General features: G+C 56.8%; 1 pseudogene; it reads right to left on the reverse strand.

Annotated features, from left to right (window-relative positions):
* Positions 1–5789: 5789 nt before the first annotated feature.
* On the reverse strand, positions 5790–7345 carry LOC141579981 (zinc finger protein 212-like; annotated as a pseudogene).
* Between the last annotated feature and the right edge of the window lie 3119 nt (positions 7346–10464).

The following is a 10464-nucleotide window of genomic DNA, read 5'->3' on the forward strand; positions in this document are numbered from 1 at the left end:
CACTTAGGATCTGCACAATCAGCATTCAGGAAACCAAGGGCTGTGGCTAAGGCTAAGCACCTTGGATGTCCCTTCAAAGCACTGAGTAATGACACCTCCTAACTGGGAACTTCGTCTCTGAAAATCACTCACCTAATAGAACAAGGCAAAGCCGGCCACTCCTGCCCATCCCCGCTCCCAACACAGGCCTTCTGCTCAGTGAGGCTCAAGTGTTTGGGACTGGCCTCTACCCCAGCAGCATCCCTGCCTCCCTGCAGTGAGCAGCCTCGTGGGCAACCACAGAGCCTGGGAGAATGGCCCTCCCCTGGGAGGCCAAGACCACGGTGCAGAATACTGTGACCTGGCCAAGAAGTGCCCTCCAGGAGAGGCTCCTTGGATTGAAGGGGCATCAACTGCCCGTGCCCTCACAGCTCCTTTAGGGAGCTCTCTGGGTGCTACCCACATTCTCCATCTCCACATGAGAAACAGGACTGTGCAAGGGACAACCCCCACACACACACCTTCCTGATCACCACCACTTTGCCACCTGTCCCCTTGAGGCCCAGCTCTGTCCCGGTGCCCTCAAATCTGAGTGCAGCAGAAGGATCGCTAGGGGCGTTCCCCTACACTGCACCCGAGGAGGCCTGTGGGGAGTTCGTGGGTCAGGGATTCCCTCTCACAAACCTGGCAAGATGGAGAGGCCTGATCAGCATGGCTGCCCTGGTGACACACAAGCCAGGAGGGACAGGTGACGCTGTTGCCACACTGGCCGCAAGGACAGCGCTTCTCCTGCGAGTAGCCGCACAGGTGGGGCAGGAAGCTGGGCTTCTGCGTGAATCGCTGGGTGCACTGGAAGGCGCGCTCCCCCGAAAACACGCTCTGGTGCACAGTCAGGTTGGCCAGACGCCTGAAGTGCTTGTCGCACTGCGCTCACTGGAAGGGCTTCTCACTGGTACGCATGTGCGGGTGCTCCAACAGCGTGGACAGGCGGCCGAAGCACTTGGCACACTCAGCACACTCGCAGGGCTTCTCCGCGGTGTGCCTGCGGTAGTGGGTGAGCATGACCTGGTGGACGAAGGTCTTGGCACTTTGGGGGCAGGTTTAGGCGCACTCGGCCACGTGCACCTGGTGCTGGCTGGCGAGGGTGGCTGGCTGGGTGAAGCTCTTGGGACACTGATCACCGGCAAAAGGCCGCTGGCCATGATGCGGGTTCAGGTGCTGTACACTGAGCTCCTTCCACACGGGGCGCAGAGTGGGCACTGCTCCGTGCCCCTAGCAGCTGGCTCAGCCTGGCTCGGGGTTCCTGGAGGGAGGGAGGTTACCTCTCGCTCCCTGGGGTCAGGAAGCAGACTCCCACAGGTGATCCCCCCGGAAGCCCTCCTTGCCAGGCCCCCCTCTAGCAGCCCAGGCTGGTTCGCTGTCCTGGGACCCTCCCTCCAGACTCCTCTTTGCTGCCCAGCCAGGTCTCTGCAGGGAAGGGACACAGAGGGGTACAACGAGTAAGGCGTCCCTGTCACAGGCTCTGCAGTTGGGCCACCCACCCATTGCCCTCCTGGAGTCTGAAGCTGGGCTCAGGCATCACTAAAGGCCCTGCTCCCGCCTACCCTCCTTCAGCTCCCATCATCTGCCGGTTCCACCCAGTGGCTGTTCCACCTAAGGCCACCCAACACCCCTCTCCCCTTCATCCACCTCTGAGCCTCAGCCCAAGGGTCCTCTCTACCCAGAATGCCTCTGGCCTCCTCAATGCCTCTCACCCAGACTCTAAGCCCCTCTCAAGTCCCCCCCTCTCTCACAGAGCCCCCCAAGACCAGTGTGGTGACATTTTCCCCCGGCAGCACCTTCATCTGGGCCGCCCGTGGCCACCGAGACACCCCTTCCACCACAGATGAAAGAACACCTGCAGCTGTGTGCACATCGTAAGCTTTTTCTTAGGATACTGGCCATCTTTTGGGTCAGATTCTCAAAGGGTTCTCTGGCTGCAGACACAGCAGTGCTCCGCCCCACTGTTTACTGTGTCTGTATTCGTCTCCTCTCTCCCGAGGGGAAGCTGTGTCTCACGCATCAATGAGCCCCTGCAGCGTCCAGCACCATGCTGCCTACAGACGAGTTCATGAAATGAACAGGAAACAGCTTCAGGAATAAAAGAATGCATGCTTTCATGCCACTGCATGGGAGGACACCGCGCAGCCAGCACACAAGATTCTGCAGACACAGCCACGGCAGGGAGGCTGCACACTGCCTTCCTTCAGGAGCCTCTAGCAGAAGAAAGCCCTTTTCGAGGTGCTGTGAGGCCCCCCAGCGGGTGCCACATCTCCTAAGGCTCAGGGATGCAGGTCTGGGGAGACAGGCCCAGCGCGCCCTACCTGAGCAGACGTGTGTCTCAGTGGTCTCCTGCGCGCCCTGCTGACTCCTCCCACTTCCTCTCATCTGATCCAGGACAGAAATCCTGGGGGTGTTTCCAGCTGGCCTGCGTCTAAGGGAAAGAAGAAGAGGCTCTGAGGACATCAGGTGTCACGGGCCATCTTTCCTCTCACAGTCTCAGCTGGGACCAGACACCAAAGGGACTCCCAACAGAACTGTAGGTCCCAGCAAAGGCACAACACATCCTGGGGACGTGTGACATGGCAGCGAGTCAAGCTAGGGGAGCTTGGCAAGTGAAGATGGGCTATGAGTTGTGACAGGGACGGCTAGCCACCTTCCAGTGCCATCCACTCCCCTTCAACACTCACAGAGCACTTGGTGTCCTGCTGGGCATGTGGCCGTCCAGAGTCCAGACCATGTTTCTGGGCCTCCCTGGAAGTAGATGCGCCCCATGGCTGGTCTGACTAATGGATGTGAGGGGCGGCTCCTCCAGCTACAGGACCTTCAACAGTGGGTTCGGCCTCTCTGTGCCTCAGTTTCTTCATCTATGACATGAGGAAACTGAGAGTTGGGGGAATAAGCTTAGATGGGTCAATGTTTATAAAGTGCACAGGAAGCGCTAAATGTGTGTTTACTAGACAAGGAACCAGTGTGTCCGGTGAAAGGGAAAGGCGTCACCTCAAAGAAAAGGGGAAAGGGCACCCCCCTCCCAGCCCATCCCCTTGCTTCCTTCTGCACGGCCGCGGGCTTGGTCATGGGCCACCTCGAACCATGGTAACCAGACCTGGCTCTCCAGGAAAGGTGGAGCGACAGGCTGGAAGGAGCCTGGGCCTGTGAGCTGCCAAAAGAGCCCTGTCAGGGGAGAGGCTTTTAGCCCTGTCAGGAGAGAGGCCAACCCTTGCCGTGTGAAAGCTGTGGGGTTCCGGTTTTGCTGTTTCGTTTTCTTCCGTCTCTGTTACAGCAGCCAAGCACAGACCCTACAGTGCCCTCAGTTGGGTAACCTTCAACAGCTGGTCCACCTCACCCATCTGTGCCCACCTCTAAGGCCTATCTTAAAATCAGGGAATAATTACTGCTCCTCTCCCTGCTCCAGGCTTGACATGGGTAGGCACAGCTTTTGTTAAGTGAATGAATGAATGGAGGACATTCCAAGCTTCCCGTATCTCACTGCTGTCCAGTCACTCAGAGGTGCCAGCTTTTACGGCTGGGGCACCCGCTCACTTCTTTCTGTCGTACACGAGGCACTTCTGACACAGTCACTCTGAGGACACCAGCCCAACCTGGCTGCCACACACCAGGCTGGCTCCATGATTAATTAGGACCTCCCTGGAAACCGCTTCAGAGAGAAAGTGGATCAAATCGTACCAACACAAAAGGATCCTTAAGACATATTGTTGAGCGAAAACAGCAAGCTGCAGAAGATATGTAGAGTACATCTGTGTGTTCTTAACCCCTGGATTTTTCTGCAGTGCACACAAGTAGGTAAATGCATGACGAAAATAGCCTGAAAGGTTACGCAGCAAAATGGTAATAGTGGCAACCCTGGGGGGAGCCTAGGGTTGGGCGGGTGGCCAGCAGAGAGCCCTTTAGCTTTGCCCATGATCCCCACATTGTTTAGTGAGAATGTATTCGTGTAATAATCCATTTGCATAATCAAGACATACACACTTTCAATGGTTAGGGGCTGGTCAGTTTCTGTTCAGAGGGCTCTCCGAGCCTTGATTCTCAAACTAATGGCACCAGAATCACGGGAGGAAAGTGTTGAAAGTGCAGTGCCCAGACCCTGCCCGTACCTCCTGAATGAGCACCCCGTTGACACTGCTTCTAGAATTCTGGCAGGAAGAGCGCACCTGTGGAAATATCCGATAGATAAAGCAGTCCTGCGCTCACACTGACTGGGGCCTGCAGGTTTTCAGCAAGGGTTTAGAAGCAGCTTCTAGGAGTGAGGCCCAGTCCTGAGGGTAAACAAAGTTCTCTCCTGGAGAAATCTGGAAAAGCTGACAGAGTGGAATACGGGAAGTAACTGCTGGAACAGCAAGGACTCCACGCTGAGCAGGCCTCTTTCCTCCACTCCCACGCTGCCTCCAGCGGCCTTCAGGTGTCAGCCGAGCCTCAGCAGAGCCATGCCTGGGGCTCGTTCCCAGGCCCCGCCTGCTGCTCTGCATTCCCTTAGGAGCTGCTCAGCCCTGGGGACTGTGGCACCGGCCACAGCCTCTGAACGTGCCTCGGTCCTGCTCACACCTGCTGTGGGAGTGGGGGACAGCCCAGGAGCCGGGGTGGCTGCGGTGCCTGGGCCCAGCTCCCCTCCCTGCACCACAGGGGAGGACGTGCTGGCCAGGCTGCTGTAGTAATAGTGCTCAGTGACACAAGAGCCATGCTGTACACAGCTGGCCTCTCGTCTTGCTCAGGGCTCCCCGGCGCGGCGCGGGCTTGTCACCTGCCTCCCGCCACTCCCCCACCCTTTACTCCACCCTGCTCTTTCTATGGTGCCCCCACCCCCTGCAGGTGCCTGGAAGTGCCACCTTTAGCTTTGGACCTACATGCCAGCCACTCAGTGACGTTGTCAACCCCCACCGTCTTCCCACTCTGGGCTCACTGTGACTCAATTTACCTACTCAAAGAGACTGCTTCACTGGGGAGCCTTTCTCCCCAAATCTAAGAATCTAGAAAGCAAGGAGCAGTTTCTTGGCATGACTCACTGTGTTCTGAGCAACAGCTCCAGGGCTCCTGTCCTTCAGCTAGAAGGGCCCCACTGTTCCCCATGTTATATGTTTCTTGTTGTCATTGGAATAAAGGGCTCTCACCTTTAAAAAAAAAAACTACATTCTGATCCAATGCTATTATTTGAAAAATAGAGAAAACTGAGCCCCTATTCTGGTTCACTGTTCATTTAATAATTACTTATTGTTTATAATCCCAGTACATGCCAGGCACTGGGTAAGGTGCGGAGGAGGGGGATATCACAGCAAGACTCAGTCCTTCACCCAAGGAGGATGAAGCCTGGAGAGGAAGCAGGGATCGGGCTGCAGAGGGAGGACCCGCCGCAGGTACCCAGGGCTCTGGAGCAGACGCGGTGCCAGGAAGGTCTCCCAGAGGCCGCCAGCCCGCCCCTACTCCCAGAACCCTGCATGCACCACCACAGCCTGTCTCAGTCTCGGGTCCCTGGTGTCTGCTCTGCCCTCTGCTCTTCCCCTCAGGCCCCCAGGGTGGTCTCAGGCCAAGCGATGGCTCCAAAGGGACGTGGAGTGCGGAAAGTGGCCCAGACGCTCTCTGGGTGTCAGAACACCCAGGTCTGGCCCTGATCGCCAGCTGTGAGGCCCAGCAGTTCATTTCCCCCATCTCGGCCTCTGTTTCTTCACGGGGGCCTCCTGACACCAGATGCCCCCCCCAGATGCAGGTTGGGAGGCCCAAGCCCACCCACACACTGACAGACTCACCAGTGCCCAGGCTCCAGCCCCTCTCCGCGCTAGGCAGGCTACAGCTGCCTGCTGGTCTCCTCTCTCCACTGGGACCAGGAGCTCTGGCTTGGTGGTGGCCCGGCCTGTGGAAAGGAAACGGGCAGTGGCAGGGCTACCCTTGCAGGCCCGGAAAGGGAGGGTATTCTGTCAGGCTTGGAGCAGGACTCACTCCCTCTTCAAGGCCTGTGTTGAGGGGCGTGGAGAGTAGGGAGGGCAAGGCCTCTCAGTCCTCTTGGGCCAAAAGTGAGTGCCATGAGGCCAAGAGAAAGGGTTCCATCCACTGCCCACACAGACAAGTCACCTAGTCCAGACAGATCAGGAAACTGAGGCCCACGAGAGGGGCTGGCCATTCACAGCAGTCAGAGCTCAGGCTTCCTGCTGCCCTTCCTTCCACATGCTTCCCCTTCCTGCCTGAGGTTGGGCAGCCTCCTCACCCTGCCTCCCACAGCACGCAGGGACCCTCTTCTGAAACAGGAACCTCTGTGGCCAGGCAAAGAGAGGGAAGGCACTGTGTTCTGGGCCTCAGCCTCCCGACAGGGGGAGAAAGTGGACTAAAAGCCGACTATTCACCTTCCCAAAGCAGTGAGAACTGCAGTGTGTGCAGGAGAGCTTGGGAGTGGGGGTAGCTACAAAACCCAGGTCTGATCAAGTCTCACACGAACACACAAACCTGCCTGAAGGACTGAACTTCCTAGGGCTGGCCCCCATTTTCTGGACCTGGGGCACCCTTAAAATTCATCCTTCTTTGCTCAGCAGGAATCTCCTGAGAACTGTGTGCAGAGTGCGGCTTGGGGGTCCTCGGGATGCCGATGTAAACCAGGGAAGGCCCCCGCTCCCCAGAAGCAGACGGGCCGGCGAACCACAGTGTGCACACAGGAGCCGCCTCTGGCACCACCCAAAGGGCAGGACAGCGAGGAGCAGATTCTGGTTCATTTACTCCATGAAACCTGGGACAAGTCACATAACCTCTGCATTTCATAACATAAAACCTCCAAATGAGAATGACAGATACTTTTACCTGCCTGAAGACAGAGGGCTGAACAAATGATTTCCCCATGCTTCCTGCTCTCAGATCCAGGAGTCTATGTGACTGAATAAAGAGTGAAACCAAGGTGTGGATGCCCCCTGAGGCCAGCCTCTTACCCAGAGCCCAGAGTCTCACAGCTCCCCTTTACAACGTGTTTGCAGAGCTCCATCTGCAAGTCCTCCAGGCCACACCTCGCTGCACTGACAAACACCCGACCATGCCTTCGGGATCCAGAAGTTCCTGTTGCGCAGCAGGATCTCCACGTTCTCCAGCCGCCTCTGCAGCAGCCCGTACTCCTGCAGCAGCGTCCCCAGCACGGCCCACTTGCCCTCCAGCTGGTTCCCGAACTCCACGGCCAGCTTCTCGCAGTCGGCCAGCTTCTTCTCGGCTGTCCCCGTGCGTCCCTCCAGGCTCTGTAGCCGGGCAGCCTGGGACTCATCTTCTTCTCCACGGCCTGAATAGCAGCCACGATGACCAGGAGGGAGATCTCTGCAGAATGGACCCGGGCCTCTCCTGGAGGTCAATCCACATATGCCAGTCCTGGAACCAGACACAAGTTTGCAAGTCGGCCACCAGAAGTAGAGTGGCCCAGAGCCATTCCCAGCTACAGGAAGGTCAGGATTCTCCGGAATGGGGGAGACATATTCTGAGTGCCAGAGAGCCTCACTGGTCAGACCCCCAAACTGACCCCACGTAATAATAGTCAAAGACAGCAGACACTGGACCCCCACAGAATCCCCATGAGAGGAATCCTGAGCCAAGACCCAGGGCCAATGGAAAATGACATAACAAACATTACCTTCATAAACGAACAGAGAGTGGATCCCAGCTTTACCACTTACTGGCTCTATTAGCTCAGCCAATTTCTCAACCAACCAGGGAACAGAGCCAGCAGCAGAAGCCAAGAAGTGGTGAGAAGCCCAAGTCCAGAATGCCTGCCAGGGGCCCTGGGGTCCAATGCACACCCAGGCAGCAATCTGAGTCCTTGCCTTCTAGGACAAGCCCACACCCCTTAGTGGGCTCAGAGGGGAGAAAGGTCTGTTGTTCTGCCTTGGTGATCCCTAAGGCCCGTCCACCCTGACATCGACTGGTGTGACCTCCTGCCCTGCCTGACACCATGTCCGCACGATCCAGGTGCCTTGTTGACCAGCCCCAGGGTGGTCTCCACCTTCCTAGCTGCCAGGCGACAGGGGCCAGAGAAAGTTGAAAGCAGAAAAGGAAAGGAGGAACCATTATAAGGAATAGCCTGTTCACCAGAAGTGGAAAAGGTATTGTGTATTGCTGGAAATCAAATTTAAAATCCGGGAATCCCTCAGTATGCAACAGTTGAGGTAGGAAGGGAGCACGCCTGGAGATGGAACTCACCTAGAACTTGATCTGTAAAGGCTGTGTTGCCTCCTCTGGGCTCCACTTCACTGTATCGGGAAGAGGCCAGACTTAAGGATGGTGAGCCATGCTCTCAGGGGAAGGAAAGGGCCAGGTGTCTGATGTCTAGTACCTAGTATGTGTGCTACACTTTGCTGAGTACGTTTATTGGGGAGGTCTCTAAAAAACTCAGTCACACAGAATTGGATTAATCACAGTCTTTGGTTCATAAAACAAAGTCAGATCACTGGTCCACAGCCTTTACATTTGTTTTTAAGAATATAACATGTGCTAATGTCACACACCCTGAGTGCTCTTCCATCTCTTCAGTGCCTTTTATCCACACAGCCACCTTAGGAGTGAAGGAAGTTAGGATGCCCCCATCAGTGAGAAAATAGAATCTTAGAGAAGTAATGTGGCCTTCACAGATTAGGGGCAAACATCCTCACCTCCCTGCAATGCCCTGCCACAAATGTGCCACGCGGAAATGAGTCCAAAACCACTGCAAAGCTATTTCTACTAGGAGATGACCACTCTACTTCTAAAGACCTATGGAAATCTCAACAGCTGTTATGCAGGCCAGCGATGGCCTCGGTCAAGCCTGAGCCTGAAGCCCCTAACCATAAGTCCTCACAATGCAGATCCCCTCAGCAGCAGCCAGAAGGACTTGGCAGGGAATTCTGGCATCGGAAGCCTCCTCAGTGGGACCAGAGCTCAGGTCCAGAGCCCACCTCACAGCCAGGAGCGACTCTGGCTCCACCAGACTGCAGCAGACATCCCTCCCCAGGCCATGGCACTGATTTCAGCTTGGAGAGAGGATGGGAGCGGGATGGATCTTTCTCAGATGGTCGACTGGGTGTGTGTGTTGGGGCGAGGCGGCGGGGGACTGCCAAAGGGCAGGTCCAGAAAGAGGAACCTTGGAGTCTGGAATGAAGATGCCCTCAGTCCGCTGCCCCCACAGAACCGGGTCCAGCGGATATCAGGGCTGGAGGGAACCTCCAAATCTTGTGTTTGGGGCCAATCGCCTTATTCCACAGGTTAGGAAACGGGGAAAGAGAAGGGAGTTTATCATTTGGCCCTAGGAGTCCTCCTCCTGCCACCCGGACTGAGCCCTCTCCAGTTCCAGGAGGTGACCGGGCTGGTGGGGAGTGGGATGTCCTCCTGGCGAATTCAGGACTCGGCTCTACGTCCCCACGCGTCCATGAGGGTCGCCCTTACTGGAGGCGCAGCTGCCTCGGCAATGGCCCTGTGCTGGCCGGCCTGGGCAGGGAGTTGCCGCTGCTGCTGAGCGTGCGCGGCCCCACCCGAGCCCAGTTGCGCAGTCCTCTCCACTGACAGCGTCAGCCCTGCTTTTCCTGCGCAGACCAAGCTTCCGGGACCACCGGGACTCGGGACACTGACAGAACGAGCCCAGGCAGGGGCTGTGCTCGAGGCCGAGAGGGTTACAACTGGGTAGCCCGCCCGCCTCCCGAAGTCAGATCCCCGTTTGACGGGGCTGGAGGCTCTGCCCCCGCTTGGCTGGGGCCAGCGACCCAGTGCGGACTTTCATCGGCCAGCCCTGGAGGCCCCGCCCTCACAGCCTGCGCCGGGGTTTGTGCGCGCCCGGCAGGTGTGAGCGCCCGGCCCCGGGCTGGTGCCCAACAGCCCGCAGGTGTCGCCAGCTGCCATTCACCACCGAGAGAGCAGAAACCAGATCATGCGCACGCAGTAGTTTATGCCAACAAGTTTATTGATCACCAGTTAGGGCAAGGGACTTACACCTTCACAGTTCTCTTGGGCGTTTAACGTCGTGGCCCACCCATTTATTTCACAAATGAGGAAGCTGAGGACCCCGCAGAGGGAGTTTGGGCCCCAAGTAAGTCTCCCACCGAGTCGGGGGCACCCTCAGCTCCTGCACCACAAACCTTCGGTTGACTCATTTCAATGTAAAGAACGTTATTTCAACACCTCTGAGTGCTAGGCAAACTCACAAGGGCTAGCTCAAAGTTGGGCACACTGATAGGGAAAAAAGGTCCTGAATTTGAAAGGAAGAATCAGCACCTTGCGATATTTAAGGAGGGGCACCTGGCATTAGAAAAACAAGCCTAGTTCAGCAAAAATTTGGGGTGTAAAAATTTTTTAAAAAGAACAAGCCTAGAAACTCAGCAAAATTCTTAGCCTGAGATCTCCCCAGAACACCTGAGACTCGCTCCTGCAGCTGCACTTGCACCACATCCTGTCTGAACTCCTGCTGACAGCCCGCCTCTGACTTGTGAGGCTCCCAGCAAGGGCTGG

The sequence above is a fragment of the Saimiri boliviensis genome, chromosome 10 (genome assembly GCF_048565385.1).
Source record: "Saimiri boliviensis isolate mSaiBol1 chromosome 10, mSaiBol1.pri, whole genome shotgun sequence".
In the NCBI taxonomy this organism is placed as follows: domain Eukaryota; kingdom Metazoa; phylum Chordata; class Mammalia; order Primates; family Cebidae; genus Saimiri; species Saimiri boliviensis.